Raw genomic sequence first — 15,728 nt, forward strand, 5'->3', positions numbered from 1 at the left:
CACCATATACTTATGCATTTATTATAAATATATAGGCTATCATGAAAAAAAAAAAAAAAAAAAAAAAAAAAAAGATGCATTTTAGGATCATGTTTGGTAAGAGTTGTCTTCTTTTGCGTTTCTCTGATGGTTCCTTCACCACTAGTTTTATCACCACCATTGGGTAACAAAACTCTAACTATCATGGAGGTATTTTAATAGTCAAATCACATTTATTCGAGATAAAAGGTAGAGATATTGAAATTTGTTCAAAAGTACCCTAAGGTTCAAGCAGCTACATGTTATTTTAAATTTAGGCAACATAGTTGATTAATTGAATGAGAATTTTTTTTATTAATTTTGTGATGAATTGATCATGCTATGGACCTATGGTTATTGATTAGTTATATTTAGATAGTTTATCTCTATTATGATTATTGTGATAGTGTTAATTGTAATATATTTATTTTATTATTTGTTACCTATTATTCATTATCTTTACAAATATATGATATATAAGAAAATAATTGGATGTGTATAGTTGAATTTTTTATTCCGAATTTTTAGTGCATATAACGTATTATACACGTACGCATCCATAATTGTATTTTTAAGTTTTTGTTTTTTTTAAATGAATTTTTTAAACATATTTTTTAAAAAATATTGAATTATACTCGTACGTTTTCGTACTCGTATTTTTCCCATACCGTATTTTACTAACTATGGTGCATGCATGTGCCATTTTTTTTATGCAACACAAAAAGTGGTACCTGATGACAAAAAATGGTATCTGTGTGCACAAAAAGTGGTACATTTGTGAAGGTAATTTGGACAAATGAACAGTATTTTTTTATGTCCATATCAGCATTTTGGTTAACTTTATTTTTTCAAAATTACGAGACTTTGACTCTATCAAATTATAAATATGGGTCCATAATACCATATATATATATATATATACGCGCGCGCACACACACGCACGGGTAATAATCTATAAAAAAATCTGTGTTAATTGAGTTTGTCCAATAATAATTGCTTTTGTCATCTTAAGTTTTGAATGTTAGTACCAAATTTTGTACGAGTCCAAATATTTGAATTTACCCTATATGTTTTGAATGTCGGTCCAAATAATTGAACATTAGTACAACTTATGCAATTCAACTAATTTATTGAATGTTAGTACCAAATATTGTTAAAATTTAGGAAGGTTATTTGCAACTTCAAGAAGTTAAACTGGTTTTTTTGTGAACCAGATTTAAAAATTGGCTGATATGTTCTATTTTGACTGAATTGTGTGTTGGTAGGATAAAATAATTCAATCAAACAATTAGAAATCAAACTCTCCACCTAACTAGTTCTATGTATAACTAGTTGTCAAAAGCATATCTATAGAACTTTACCAAAAAACAGCACATACCTAGAAATGGATATATGAACAGCTGAGAAATATTTAGAAATGAAACTCTCCACCTAACTAGTTCTATGTATAACTAGTTGTCAAAAGCATATCTATAGAACTTTACCAAAAAAAGCACATACCTAGAAATGGATATATGAACAGCTGAGAAGTAGTGAGAGAGGTTCAAGATGGATCTACTCTTAGAAAGCTTCTGCTTTTTGATTCTGAGTTCGATGCTATTTTGGGTTGATCAAGCTGATGTCCACTACTATGAATTTATGGTAAGTATATTAGTAAATACCATTTTATTTTTTATTTTTCATTTTTGTGCAAAAATAACAGATCCATATCTATATATATGTATGTATATATGTGCTTTTATTTATTTATATATATGTATGTATATTGCATTCTCTCAATACACATTTGGAGAATTAATTTCAAAAATATGTGCAAAAGGCTTAACTCTCTCCAATAATATCAAACTAAAAAAATAGAGAAAACCCTTAAAAGCAGAATTAGGACAATTTTGCTACCACAACTACTTAATATTTTTCAGCTTTTACATTTTAAATTGTTTATTAAACTCTCTCTTCACCTATGTGTAATGTAACACTAATACACATAAGTATAGTATTTTTTATTTTATTTTTTTTAGTCCCAACAAATAACTCCAGCAATACAAAAACTCGAATTTTCTTTACCTTACGCTTTGTAAGATCAGAGAATCAAAAATATCACTAATTATATCCTTTGATTACACATATGTATAGTATGTAAGAAGATTACGTTCTGACATTCACAAACCAGTATTTGTTTTCTTATTTGAATGGTTCGTGAAAGATTGATGTTAACGTATTTTTTTTAATTTTTTTAATTATATATTAAAATCAACATAAAACATTGCAGCTTCTGAAGCAACCAGACAGAGACATATGTTTGGTATATGTTTATCACTTTTTCAAAAGACATGTAATTAAAAATATTTATTAACACTCAATTTTATGATATTATTAGTAAAATGTATATATTGAAATAAATCATCTAAAAGAATAAATAAAAATAAAAATAATATAAAGAGAGACATATGTTTAATAGGGTATATGTCTATCATTTCTTATAAGACGTGTATCTCAAAATATATATTAACACTCAATTTTATTATATTATTATTTTAAAATGAATAAAATATCTATATTGAAAATCATCTAATATAAATCATCTAAAAAATTAAAAAATAATAATAATATAAATATTTAACGGTGTCTTTATGTCTGATTGAAGATTTACGTCCTTCGAAACCAATACATACTCCCTATAAATTTCAATTGTAAATTTAACCACTGTAATAGTAAAATTTCACCTATATTTAAAAGTTTTTAAAATGGTAAATTTCATCATTTAAAATTTTCAAAAATGGTGAATTTTATGGTGTGAAAATTCATAAAAATGATAAAATTTATCATTTAAATTGTTGAAATTCTAAATGATGAAGTTTATGACGGTAACATTTATTGCTTGATAAAATTTCATAATAAATATAGTGAAATTGCATCGCAAGTACTACACGATAAAGGTACTAGAGAGAGGATTCAGTCCAACACACCTAGACAAGTTTGAGTTCATGTAACAAATAAATAGAACCCATGGAAATCAACAAGGGTCCTGAATTAGGTACTTTTTTTCATAGAAATTTTAGCTACAGGAATGCTTGGATCAGTTTCCATATAATAGTTTTTCGTTTTATGAAAACTAAAAATTAAAAAATTAGTACAAAAATATACTTGATTTGACAATTTTTTGGAAACATTTTTCAAAAACTCACTTTAATTGTATAGTGTTAAAAATATATAATTTTTTTTAGGGTAAAGTGCAATAAACCCCCTTGAACTATTGGTCATTTGCAAGAAACCCCCCTGAACTACAAAAAACCCCTTGAACTATGATTTTGTTGCAATTTACCCCCTTGAACTATTGGTCATTTGCAAAAAAAAACCCCCTAAATTGCAAAAAAAACCCCCTGAACTATGATTTTGTTGCAGTTTACCCCCCTGAACTATGATTTTGTTGCAATGTATCCCCATGACATCAGCTTCCGGCATCGAAAATTTTGAAAGACCAGTTTACCCTTATAACACACTGCGTCGTTTTAACTTATACACTTCTTACATTTTTTTTTTCTGTCCAAAGATGTTTTTCACCCAACACAACCCAAACACAGAGAGCTAGAGAGAGAAAGAGAAGATACCAAAGAAATCCGAGGTCGACGGGATGGCTCGGTCTCGGATGATGACAGCTTGTGCGCGGAGGACTCGGCTATGATGAGAGCTCGGTTGACTCGGGCGTGAATTGTGGAGGCTGCGGCGAGCTCAAGAGGGCTCGGCGGTGAACTGTGGATGACTGTGTGTTCGAAACACGGACAGCGGTGTGCTCGACTATGGAGATGGCAAAATGGGCCGGCGAGCTTGGAATGGACGGTGGAATGGACCGGCGAGCAAGGTGAGCTGAATAGTGCAGAGAAGTGCGATATATATAGCCGACGGATCTGCCCGGTGGTGCAACGGCTATGATGGAGCTATGACAGGAGACCCATCTATCCCAGCAACAGATTCCTTAGCTTATCCAAACACTCCTCAAACGACATCTACTACTTCGATCCCAGCCACAAATTCCTCGGCTTCATCGTCCCTTTCAGTCAATCAATTCGCGCGGATGGGGTAAACTGCAAAAATATATATATAGTTCAGGGGGGTAAATTGCACATACCCTAATAGTTCAGGGGGGTTTTTTTGCAACTTTTATAGTTCAGGTGGGTTTCTTGCACATACCCTCAATAGTTCAGGGGGTTTTTTTTTGCAACTTTTATAGTTCAGGGAGATTTTTTGCACATATCCCAATAGTTCAGGGGAGTTTAATGCACTTTACTTTTTTTTTTTTTTTTTTTTTTTATTATTAAAACTGTTTTTTATAATTTTTTAAAAGCAGTTGTCTGTACTTTCTATTTCTAGTGACAAGCCAAAGCACCTCTATGATACTTTTTTTGCAGTTTTTTTTTGGTGACTTGGATTGAATACAATTCACTCTTCAGTTGGTTCAGTTCAAATTTCTATGGCCATTGTTTTGCCACGTCGCACTCTATTGTTAAGTTAACAAACCCAAACATCACTAACGTTTTAACCAAAAATTAAAAATTTCACCGAATGCTTTTTAAACACATTTTGAAAAAAATTTAAAACTTTTTCACCCCCAACCCTACTTCCAAAATAATTCTGAAAATCGATTTAAATTGAAAACTCATTACAGTCACTGTTTATAATGACTCACTCCACAACATGGTATGATATTGTTCGCTTTGAACACACTTGCTCACAGGGTCACCATGATCCACCCTCCTTGGAGGCCCGACGTCCCCATCAGCACACTTCTAGTTAAGTCAAACTCTAATACCATTTGTAACGACCTATTCCACCACATAATATGATATTATTCGCTTTGGGTTTGAGCCCACACAACTTTGCTCTTAGGTTTTACCCCAAAATGGTTCATATCAATTGGAGTTATACCACCACATATAAGCACTTTACATTTCCCTTATCCCAGGCGATGTGGGATTGTGCACCCGTAACTCGCCCAATGTGGTAGCCTGTCAGTGTCTCGCACTCGCCCACAGGGTCATCCAAGGGGGGTAGATTGTGATGACCCTGTGGGCGTGTATGCCGTGAACGGGTGTGAGACACTGACAAGTTATCACACTAGGCGAGTTACGGGTGCACAATCCAACATCGCATAGGTAAGGGAAATGTGAAGTGCTTATATGTAGGTGTATTACTCTAATTGGTATGAGGCCTTTGGGGATAGAGCCCAAGAACAATATCACGCGGGCTCAGGCTCCAAACGGACAATATCATACCATGTGGTGGGGTAGGTCGTTACACTGTTCATCCACCCTCACAAAATTCATCTGATACTCCATAAAACAAAGCTTCCAACACCACCACTAGAATCTCTGCGTATTGACAAAGCTTCCAACACCACCACTAGAATCTCTGCGTATTGTCCTCTCACACACACTAAACCCTAGATTTGAATTTTTTTTATAGAAATCTCTCTGAATTCTTAAAAGTATCGGTAACACTTCACCTCAAAGAACGCATAGTGAGAAACTGAGAGAAAGAAGAGAAATCCGCAAAGGTGGATTTGGGTGTATTTTTATTTCTGGGTTTGATGATCTGATAGTCCAAACATAAGAAATGATTCCAAATTTTGGTAAAAAAATATTTGGAAAGAAAATATGGAAGTCCATTTGCAAAGTGTTTCATTAATGGCGGATATATTTGGTGTTGGTTTTGGGGGAGACTATCCCGCCCAAGAGAGAGACTGTAGGGTTTCTGCGTCATATTGCCCCCTAATATTGGGTTAAAGAAATAAGCTCAAGTATAAACCATGGTTTAGAAAGGACTAAGTGACAAAACAGTTGTCAAAGAAAAATTGGACTAAGAAAAATTGGACTGAACTAATTGCACGAAATGAACCCTAGTCCCTTTCTTGGGTGTAACTTTACCATATTTATTTTGAAATTTCACTAATTTCACCTATTATAATAATAATGAAATTCACACTTTTAGAAATTTCAAAGTAAGGTGAAGTTACAAGTGAGAGAAAGCAAGAAATTACAAATGAGGATTTTGATTCTACTCTTGGGCCTGTGCTTTTGAAGGGCTTTTGTTCACCAATTTCGAGTCAGTCCTGTGTGTGTGAAAGCACTCAAAGGCAACAAACACAAAGTGAGGAGAATCTCGAGAGAGAGTTTTTAGCTTCAAGAGGTTAACATCTGGAAACCCTAGAAATGACATCGTCCTATCCACACCCAAGCTCCAGAACCCAGAATCCTCATCTACAGCTCAATCCCAATCGGACTATCTTGATCATATCTGTTTCAAAATTTGAAAATTCCACAAACAATTGGAGACGAATTGGAGTGTGTTGATTTTGGGTTGAGTTCCAAATCCAGATGAGAATTATGGATCCAGACAGTGGATTTGGAATTGGGGTCTCCAATTCCAATTCCAATTCCAATTCCATGCCGCCAAACAAAACCCTAAAAGGTCTGTTGTCCTTGTAATTTGATGTGAAGAATGTCAAATTGAGAGGAAATATGTTTTGCAATTATTGGGTTTTCTTGGTATTTTGGAATTGTGGTTGCAGATAAAGGAGAGTAATTTTACAAGGCTATGTAGCACAAAGAGCATGTTGACAGTAAATGACAGTTTTCCAGGCCCCGCTATTCGCGTTCACAAGGGCGATACAGCATATATAAATGTATACAATGAAGGAGACTATGGTATTACTGTTCACTGGTAAACTCTTTCTCTATCTCAATCTGTGTGTATGTGTTTATGTATGATTATGCACATATAAGATACTATAAGGTGCAACTGTACGAATGAACAGTTTGAAGTGGCAATTCATTTCCTTTATTTGATTGTGAACACTGAACAATGTGGGAAAAAAGAAAAAAGTCGAGCACTTTAAAGTGATATATGAATTACTAAATTGTTTGATTATTTATATATTTATTTTTAACTTTTGTTATTGTTTTCTTTAGTAATTGTTTTATTGATCTCAGGCATGGAGTGAGGCAACCAAGAAATCCATGGTTTGATGGGCCTGAGCATATCACACAATGTCCAATTCCTCCTGGTACTAACTTCACTTATGAGAATATATTTTCTTCTGAAGAAGGAACAATATGGTGGCACGCCCATAGTGAATGGACACGGGCCACGGTTCATGGCGCCATCATTGTATACCCCGCTATTGGGACCGTTTATCCATTTCTAGAGCCTGATGAAGAACAAGTTATCGTATTTGGTATGTGAATGTTTCCATCACACATTGCATGGTAGCTTAGTCATTCCCTAATGATATATGAATACTGATTTTTGACCATCAATTTTAGTTGATGAGAAAAAGTTTAGCAAACCTTTCAAAATTAAAATGTTGGCAAGGGATGATTTGAATTCTTGAAGTTATATTGATTAAACATTGACTCTACCTGTTCGCATTAGTGACATACAATTTTTCAAAAATGGACCTAGTGCCAATGCTTCATAGTTTGTTTGGTAGGAGGGAAGAAAAGTGGATGGAATGGAAGGAAGGACTAAGGAGGGTTGAAAGAGTCATCCATAGAGAAGTAGGTTGGTTCAAGTTCTTATAGGGGCAGGTGGTGTGTGAGTTTCAACTGGGAAAAAAATTAAATAAAATAAAGTCAGTAATATTCTTTCAATTTTATCCATAGATATCCTTCCCACTCCCCTCCTCTTTCTCTTTAATGCCCTGCTTGGTAGTAGGGATAGTAAATTGGATGGAAGGTAGAGGTGGAGAGATGGATGAGGCACCCATGGGGAAGGGATGGATATCATCCCTGGGAAAAGTAAGTAGATGCTATTATTATTTTATTAATATAACCTTAAATATATAAATCAAAAACATTAAAATGAGGGTATGGACGTCTTTTGAAATTTATCTACCAACTTTTTATTTTTCTTTCTCCTCTTCCTCCCCACTTTTGGATGGAAGCAAATTGGTGGGCTAAGAGAGATGAGCCATCTCTCCGTCCTTCCTTTCCCTCCAGCTCTCCCTCTTACCAACGATGAAGCCTTGTTCTACCCCTCCTATCTTCCCTGCTCCCCTCATCCTTCCCTCCTACCAAACAAATCATAAATTTTGTATCAAAACAAATTGGTGGAATCAGAGTGATGCTTCATCCATCCTCCCAAATCCACTCCCATCTTCCTCTCCCTCTCCTTTCTACCAAACAATAGAAGCATCATTTCTTGTTTCTCACCTCCTCCCTTCCCTCTGGCCTACCAAACGTAGCATAAATCATGGTGGTTCATACCTTCTACATTGCACCTATAATTTACTCTTATGTATGAGTTACCCTGCAATTCATTTTTATTTTCTTCTCCGACATCGCACTAGACCTAATTGGGGTGGAATAGCTTGCATTGTACAATGCACATTATTCTCTTTAGTATTTACATGTTTCTAAAGTTTCCTCTTAATAGTTATTTATAAAACAATAACAATTAAAAAGTTAAAAACTACATTGGTCTGGAAAATGGTTCGACACACATACCTAAAGCGAACACCAAGATCCTTTAATTATAATGACAGAAGAAGAAGGTCTAGTCAAATTTTATAGCCAAGAATAATTCGCTACTTTTGAGATAGGTGAAATCTCTCTTATTAATTATATTTCATTTAGTTTCATTTGATTTAAATTATTATTGAATAATTCAAAAAATAATAGTATGATACATTAACATTTTTATGTAGTCCGTTGTGTTTTTAAGTTTACAAAACACGTCAATGTACCCATATCCAAGATTTTAACTCATTTCAAGTCGAGTTTCCATTTCTAAAATTCGCGATGAAGGATGTTTGACACTTAAACACATACCCGCACCTGATACAAGTACCCGAAGCCAATTAACATTAGCAATTTTGTGTTATATTATACTGACTTCCTCTGTTAGAGTTTGTCTAAAATGGTTTTACATGTGTAAATTTAGGTTTTACCCTTGTCTTGCTCTGTTAGAGTTTGTCTAAAATTGTTTTACATGTATAAATTATGGTTTTACCATTGTCTTGTTATGTTACTTTTGAAAAATCAATAAATGTTAATAAGAAATAAATTACTAATTTGCCTTTGATCTATACATGATGGATATATCATGTTTGATACTGAGCTGAGAGGTCCATTTTTGTACAAAGAAACACAAATTATTTGTATACATACATACATACATATATATATACATATATACATACATACATACATACATATATATATATATTGTAATGAGGTTATATATACATGTGTATGTACATGCTTTAATGGTTTACATCTCCACAAACACAAATCTCATCTTAACAACCATCCCCAACTTAACTATGAAATCCTTGAGATCAGAGGAATTTGTGACCAATGTCACGATTGGTCCAACCTCTCATCCAACTCTAACCAATTGGCTATTTAGATTGATGTTGACAAGGGATTATGCTAGTTGGAGCTTCAGTGATATTGCTTTATAGCGGTCCAGTGATGGCTGTTGAGATAGTCTCAATTTTGATTGCAGTGAACAGCTCGGGAGCTTAAGGTGATGGGTTTTGGTTGATGGTGGTTCAATAGGGTTCAGTTTGTGTATAAATGGTGCCTGATGGTGCTTGGGTACTAGATTGGCGATGAACTAGGGTAGTGAAATGCAAAAAACATTTTGTCTCTCCCGTTTTATGTCTCTAAAAAGAACTGAATTTATACAAAGGTGTTGTGTCCATGTTATAATTAGACAATTTTACAAAAAAGTCGTGTCCATATCGGAAATCTACACTTCACAAACACTCTTAAGACAGGTTTTTGACACTTCATAATTTAAAAATAAATTTCATTATTTTGGATACTTAATTGACACATCTCCGATTCTTGGCTATACATTCCGAATGCTTGGCAAACACATTCTAGACACTCTCCAACATAAGTCTTATATAACACAAACACAATTAAGATTATGTAGTTGTGTTTGACAATTTTGGAAACAATGAACACACCTCAAGGTGTCTAATTTTTTTGTTCTTAAGAAAAATTGTCACACACACACACACACACACACACACACATATTGTTACAAACATGCAATGTCAGTTTTTCACAAACATACACACACATATAGGACAAAAATATCATTGGAATTACAAAATAAGAAAGTAGTAACATGTATAATGTAATAATCTTTACCATATTCGCATAGTATCATCTTCTAAATGTAACTCAATAATATAAAAATTAAAAATTAATTACAGTTCTATATATGCCTTCAATAAAAATATATTAGATTGAACTTTATATTTATATGTAACCTTGTCCATGTCCTACTTTTTAAAGATTTGACCTGTTAATGTTTCCATGTGGTGTTGTGTAAGTGTCTCGTGTCCGTGTTTGTGCTAGTTAAGAAAGAAGGAGCAAATACAAGAAGGCCCACCTGATGATTGAGAAGATTAACAAAATGAAAAAAGCAACTTACCATGAACTACAATCAGTCAATCAGTATGACTAAATGCAAAGAAATAAAGCGCTGATTGACAATTTTTTTAAAATTCTTTATTTTTCCTCTAGGTTGAAGAAGATGGACAAAGTATTTTTTGGAAGTTCAAGCAATGAAGATGGACAAAGTTGAGAATGAGGTTTCTTTACTTTCTTTAATAATATATTAATGAAATATATAATACTATAGCCTATAGTATGTCATATTTCACTGTACCAACTACCAAAGAAGGGTTTTTTTTGGTGGAAACACCAAGTGAATGGTGAGAGTAATTATGAACTTTATTCTACACTTGCGTTTCATTTGAGTTTCTTGGTAAAGGAAGTGACAATTACTTCTCTAAAGTAGAGTGGAAACGTACTTTTGGGGATAATTGTGAAGTGTAGAGTGCTTTTAAAGGACAATATCATTTTCGAAAGACCAAGTGGAGTGTGAGATACTTCAGTTATACAAGTAAGTTAACAGCTTCCATTTTCGTTCTTTCCCTTTTCTTTCTCTTAATTCTGATTTCTCCAACTCACTATCTTTCCATTTTTTGGCTATTTTCTCGACCAATTTAATTCATGGACTTTGGTCAAAATAAATATTCAATGCATTCTTCAGAAAAATCATAAAGGTAACCATGTAAACTCAAAACCTTTTATTAATCCTGCCTTTTTTTTTTTTTTTGAAAAACCACCACCAAATTAGAAACAGTTATTCATCATGTAATTTTCTTTAATTTTTGGCTCCTCTAGTAACCAAAAGGAATCAAATTAATCAATAGCACATATTCACTTCAATCAAACCCAAAAATGACAAAGAAAATACTGTTATATTTAAAAATATAATAGTATAAAAAACATAAAAGCATTACTTAAAATAAAATAAACTAATTACTTATCAATAATAAAATAAAATATAATAGATTGGATAAAGAAGGAATTGAGTGAGCTTGGTAAAGTCTGGAGCTGAGATGGGAACTGAATCTTGGGCATCAGTATTCATAGGGTAAATGTTAGGGTGAGCAAAAAGAACTACTTTAGATTGTTGTGTCTTGGCCTCTCATGAGTTATCGTCGGTGAAGCTGTTTATGATGGAGTCAATGGATAATGGTGATATCCATGGATCTGAATAAAGGAACTGATTGCTGATTCTTTTTTGCCAGAATCCATAGAAGTTAGGAGTTCAAGTCTCAAAAGAGACACGTGTGTGTGAGTACCAACTAGGGAAAAAAAAAATAGAAGTCATGGGGCTGAATCAATTGACGAGCCTGCCAAAAATCAAAACCGGAAAAGTTATAGAGAATGGAAAGTCAAAAAAAAAAAGAAAAAAAAGAAAATGAAGTAAGAAGGAGATATAATGAGAGTAAGTGAAAATGGAAGGGGAAGAAAGAGAGAGGAGATGAAATGGACAAGACTGAAGAAAGAGGAGAGCATATACCTGGGCCCTGGGGTGGAAAGGCAAAAATAAAATAAAATTTATTTTCTGATGTAATGAGTAAAATAAAAAGTGGATAATTTTTCTTTGTTCATCTTCTTATAAGTTGTTGGCTTACCGGTGAAACGGGTAAATTGACAGAATTAATAACTAATAGATATGAGATAAAAGGTTTCGAGTTTAGATGGCTACCTTTATGATTTTTCTCAATCTAATGATTGAAAATGGTGTTTACGTCCAAATTACTCAAATATGAAAGAATCCTACAGCAACTATCTTGTCTGTATGTGGATCCCTAAAACCACCCATTTATGAACTAGGACGCACCATGGAAGAGGTCTGCAACCTTGCCATTGTCTCATCATCGTCGTCATCATCCTTGCCTTTAATCTCATATGGATGGGGTCAGCCACATGAATTCTCTTTTTTCCATTAGTTCCTATTATATACCGTGTATTCTCATAATATTTTTTAGATCTTTTCAATTACTTCATCCCATGTAATTTTTGGTTGGTCTGTTTGTCGTTTACCTTCTAGGCAAGCAACTCTTCCTCTTTTAACCGGTGCATTATCAGGTCAACGACTCAATGTTGGATATGGCCATACCACCCAAGTATTCTTTATCTAATTTTATCATTTACAGGTGCTATGCCTAGTGTTTCCCACTCACATTCATTATTAATGTTCTCTCTTCTAGTTACTCTTAGCATCCAACGTAGCATCCTCATTTCCACTTTGTGAATGCGTAGTTCTTGTGCCCAAACTCTCATTTATACCTGAATTCTACAATCCCAACAATTCTCAAATTTACTGATGCACTTTTTTTTTGGGTAAATAATTTTACTGATGCACTTTGCTATTCTTAATTATGATTATTGGTCTTTGTAAAAATCTATTTCCTTTTTATTACTTCTTGTTACAAAGTGGAGTTATAACCAAAAAAAGGCAATTATCACCCAAACACACACACACAAAGGCCATCTGGGCTCTGATTTATATTAGGATGATAGGATCTTATTTGCATTAAATAAGTTGCATATATATACACATGCACATATAATTCATATGTATACCAGTATGCAATATATATACTCTGACAATTTTGACAGGTTCCTGGTGAGTAGTGTTTGATAAAGCAAAAATTTTGTTCTTCATATTTTTCTTTCTAGTTTTCCTTTTTGTCCCCAATAATTTTTTTGTATCTTTTTTTCTTTTATGGTCTTTATTTATTTTATTTTTTGGTAGTTTTATTGGTAATCTTGTTTAATAAAGGTCATTATGGTGGATTCCATTGAAGCACCAAGGTTCTTTTTCTTTTTTCTTTTTACTAGGTAAGTTTAAAGTTTTATTAGACAGTAACATATAAAGGCTCGTTATACATACATACATATTATATTCCTGTTGGGCTACCTGCTCTTTTAACTTTTTTTGCAGCTTCATGGTATATGGATGATGTAATGGCACTGATGGATTATGCCCTCGAATATGGTGGTCTGATCCAGTCATCAAACGCATATGTCATTAATGGTCAACCAGGAGATTTTTATCCATGCTGAAATGGTATGTTATGTTAAAATCCTCGTAGAAAGTTCTACATTTTTTTTAACTCTGCTATCACACTTCTAAACTTGTGATATTTATTATGTTTGCATTGCAGAATCAACATTCCACATGCAGGTTGATTACGGCAAGACATATCTTCTCCGATTAGTAAATGCTGCCATGAACAAAGACTTCTTCTTTTCCATCGCAGACCACAACCTCACAGTTGTTGGTTGGGATGCGTCCTACATCAAACCCATAACCAGTAGCTATTTGTTGATAACCCCAGGGCAAACAATGGACATCCTGGTCACAGCAAACCAAACTCTAGGAAAGTATTACATGATTGCAAGCCCTTACATGGATGATAACGTCGATGACTTAAACATAAGTAGTTCTTCAGCAGTTTTTGAGTACAGAGGCTATTACAATGCATCAATTCCTTCCTACCCAAATGGTATTCCAAACTTCTTTGACATAGATGCAGCGACATATTTTTGGAATGAAACAAGGAGCTTAGCAAGTCCTGATCACCCAATAGGCGTGCCTGTGAATGTCACAACTCGAATGTTTGTCGTGCTGTCTATTAACATGTTAAGTTGCCCAAATGACTCGTGCTGGACCGAATGGGAATCGGCTTGCTGCAGCCTTGAACAACATTACTTTCGCAGATCCATCGGTGGATATATTACAAGCGTACTATTGGTAATCTTTCTTTCTATTTTCCAATTTTAAACATTCATTTTATTTTAGAAAAAATGACACCTTTATTAACTTATCATATCATAGAGATGCATTTATCTGCTCCTCACCATGAATCTTTTGTAACTTCGACTGAAAATGATGTTATTTCGCAATGTAGGAACTTGACTGGGTACTACGATACTGATTTCCCGAACAAGCCACTACACTTCTATAACTTCACATCAGACGGTTTGATGACGGACAATGTTACGCTATCGCTCCAGGGGACCAAGGTGAAGGTGCTGAATTATAATGAAACAGTGGAGATAGTGTTCCAAGGGACAAATGTGATGACCGTAGGAGAGAATCATCCAATACATTTGCATGGCTTTAGATTCTATGTAGTTGGGTCCGGTCGAGGAAATTTCAACAATGTCACTGATCCGCTGACTTATAATTTGAAAGATCCACCTGAAGCTAACACAGTTGCAGTTCCTAAAAATGGTTGGGCAGCCATCAGATTCAAAGCTAGTAATCCTGGTATATTCTTCAACTTCAAAGATCTCATTTTTGGTAGGTTTGAAATTGAGCTGAAAATCTTGCCCTGTACAAATATGGCCTGATCAATCAGAAGCACACAAATTTGTCGAAACTTAGCTCATATTTTAGCACATAACGGAGTGATGAGAAAACACATGGTCCTCGCTCAATTATTCCAAATTACAACTACTTTAGACTAGTATTCATTTTTTCTTCATTATTCAAATTAAGTATCATCTATATGCTAAAATCATAAATTATTTTCCAGGAGTTTGGTTTATGCATTGTCATTTCGACTGGCATCAGAGCTGGGGTATGGACACTGTTTTTATAGTGAAAAGTGGCGGCACCCCGGAGACGAGCGTTCGCAGCCCTCCTGCTTATTTGCCTCCTTGTACATCTCAGTCTCAGCTTGGTTACATGCAGTCACTGTTGCAGAAAGAAAGTAAATAAATTCTTATGTAACATACAAGAATTGCCATGTGAACAAAAACATTTTTTGAAGCCTTCGCATCGAACATCATGAAGATTGAATCAGAGTAAGATTCTTTATTTGCCCACAAAGAATTGTATCATTTTCTCAATAAAATTTCATTAATTTTCAGACATGAAATTTGTGTGTACAGTACTTCCTCAGGGAAAAAAAAAGAAAAAGGAAATTGATTTGAGTTGTATCTGATTATATGCTTTTGTTTTACTTATCTGAAATTCTGAATGTATGAAAGTGCATATCTTGTTTTATATTGCTCAAAATAAATTTCTCATAGAAGGTCGAAGTCTACCTGTTCTGGCATGAGCTCCAGATATTACAAGTTTTCTATTTTAGCTTTTAAAAAATTATGGATGACTGACAAATATAGCATTCAATTTATACCTCATAATTTCATTACTCACATAGATAATTTACATATATTTGTACCAAACATTATGATCATTAATTACTTAAAATTATCATGTTGTGACTTTTGCAGGTTCTAATCTTGTGATTTAGGGAAAGCAATGTTACTATAATACCTTTGAAATGTTCTCAACTGTTAATGTACATGTACTTGTTTTAT

The 15,728-nt window shown here is 33.8% G+C and overlaps 1 pseudogene; it reads left to right on the forward strand.

Annotated features, from left to right (window-relative positions):
• The first annotated feature begins 1,391 nt into the window (after positions 1-1,391).
• On the forward strand, positions 1,392-15,346 carry LOC132274250 (putative laccase-9; annotated as a pseudogene).
• The last annotated feature ends 382 nt before the right edge of the window (positions 15,347-15,728 follow it).

This window comes from Cornus florida, unplaced genomic scaffold (genome assembly GCF_030987335.1).
Source record: "Cornus florida cultivar Cherokee Brave unplaced genomic scaffold, ASM3098733v1 CherokeeBrave_3.0.0_Hap2_Chr09, whole genome shotgun sequence".
Classification (NCBI taxonomy): Eukaryota; Viridiplantae; Streptophyta; class Magnoliopsida; order Cornales; family Cornaceae; genus Cornus; species Cornus florida.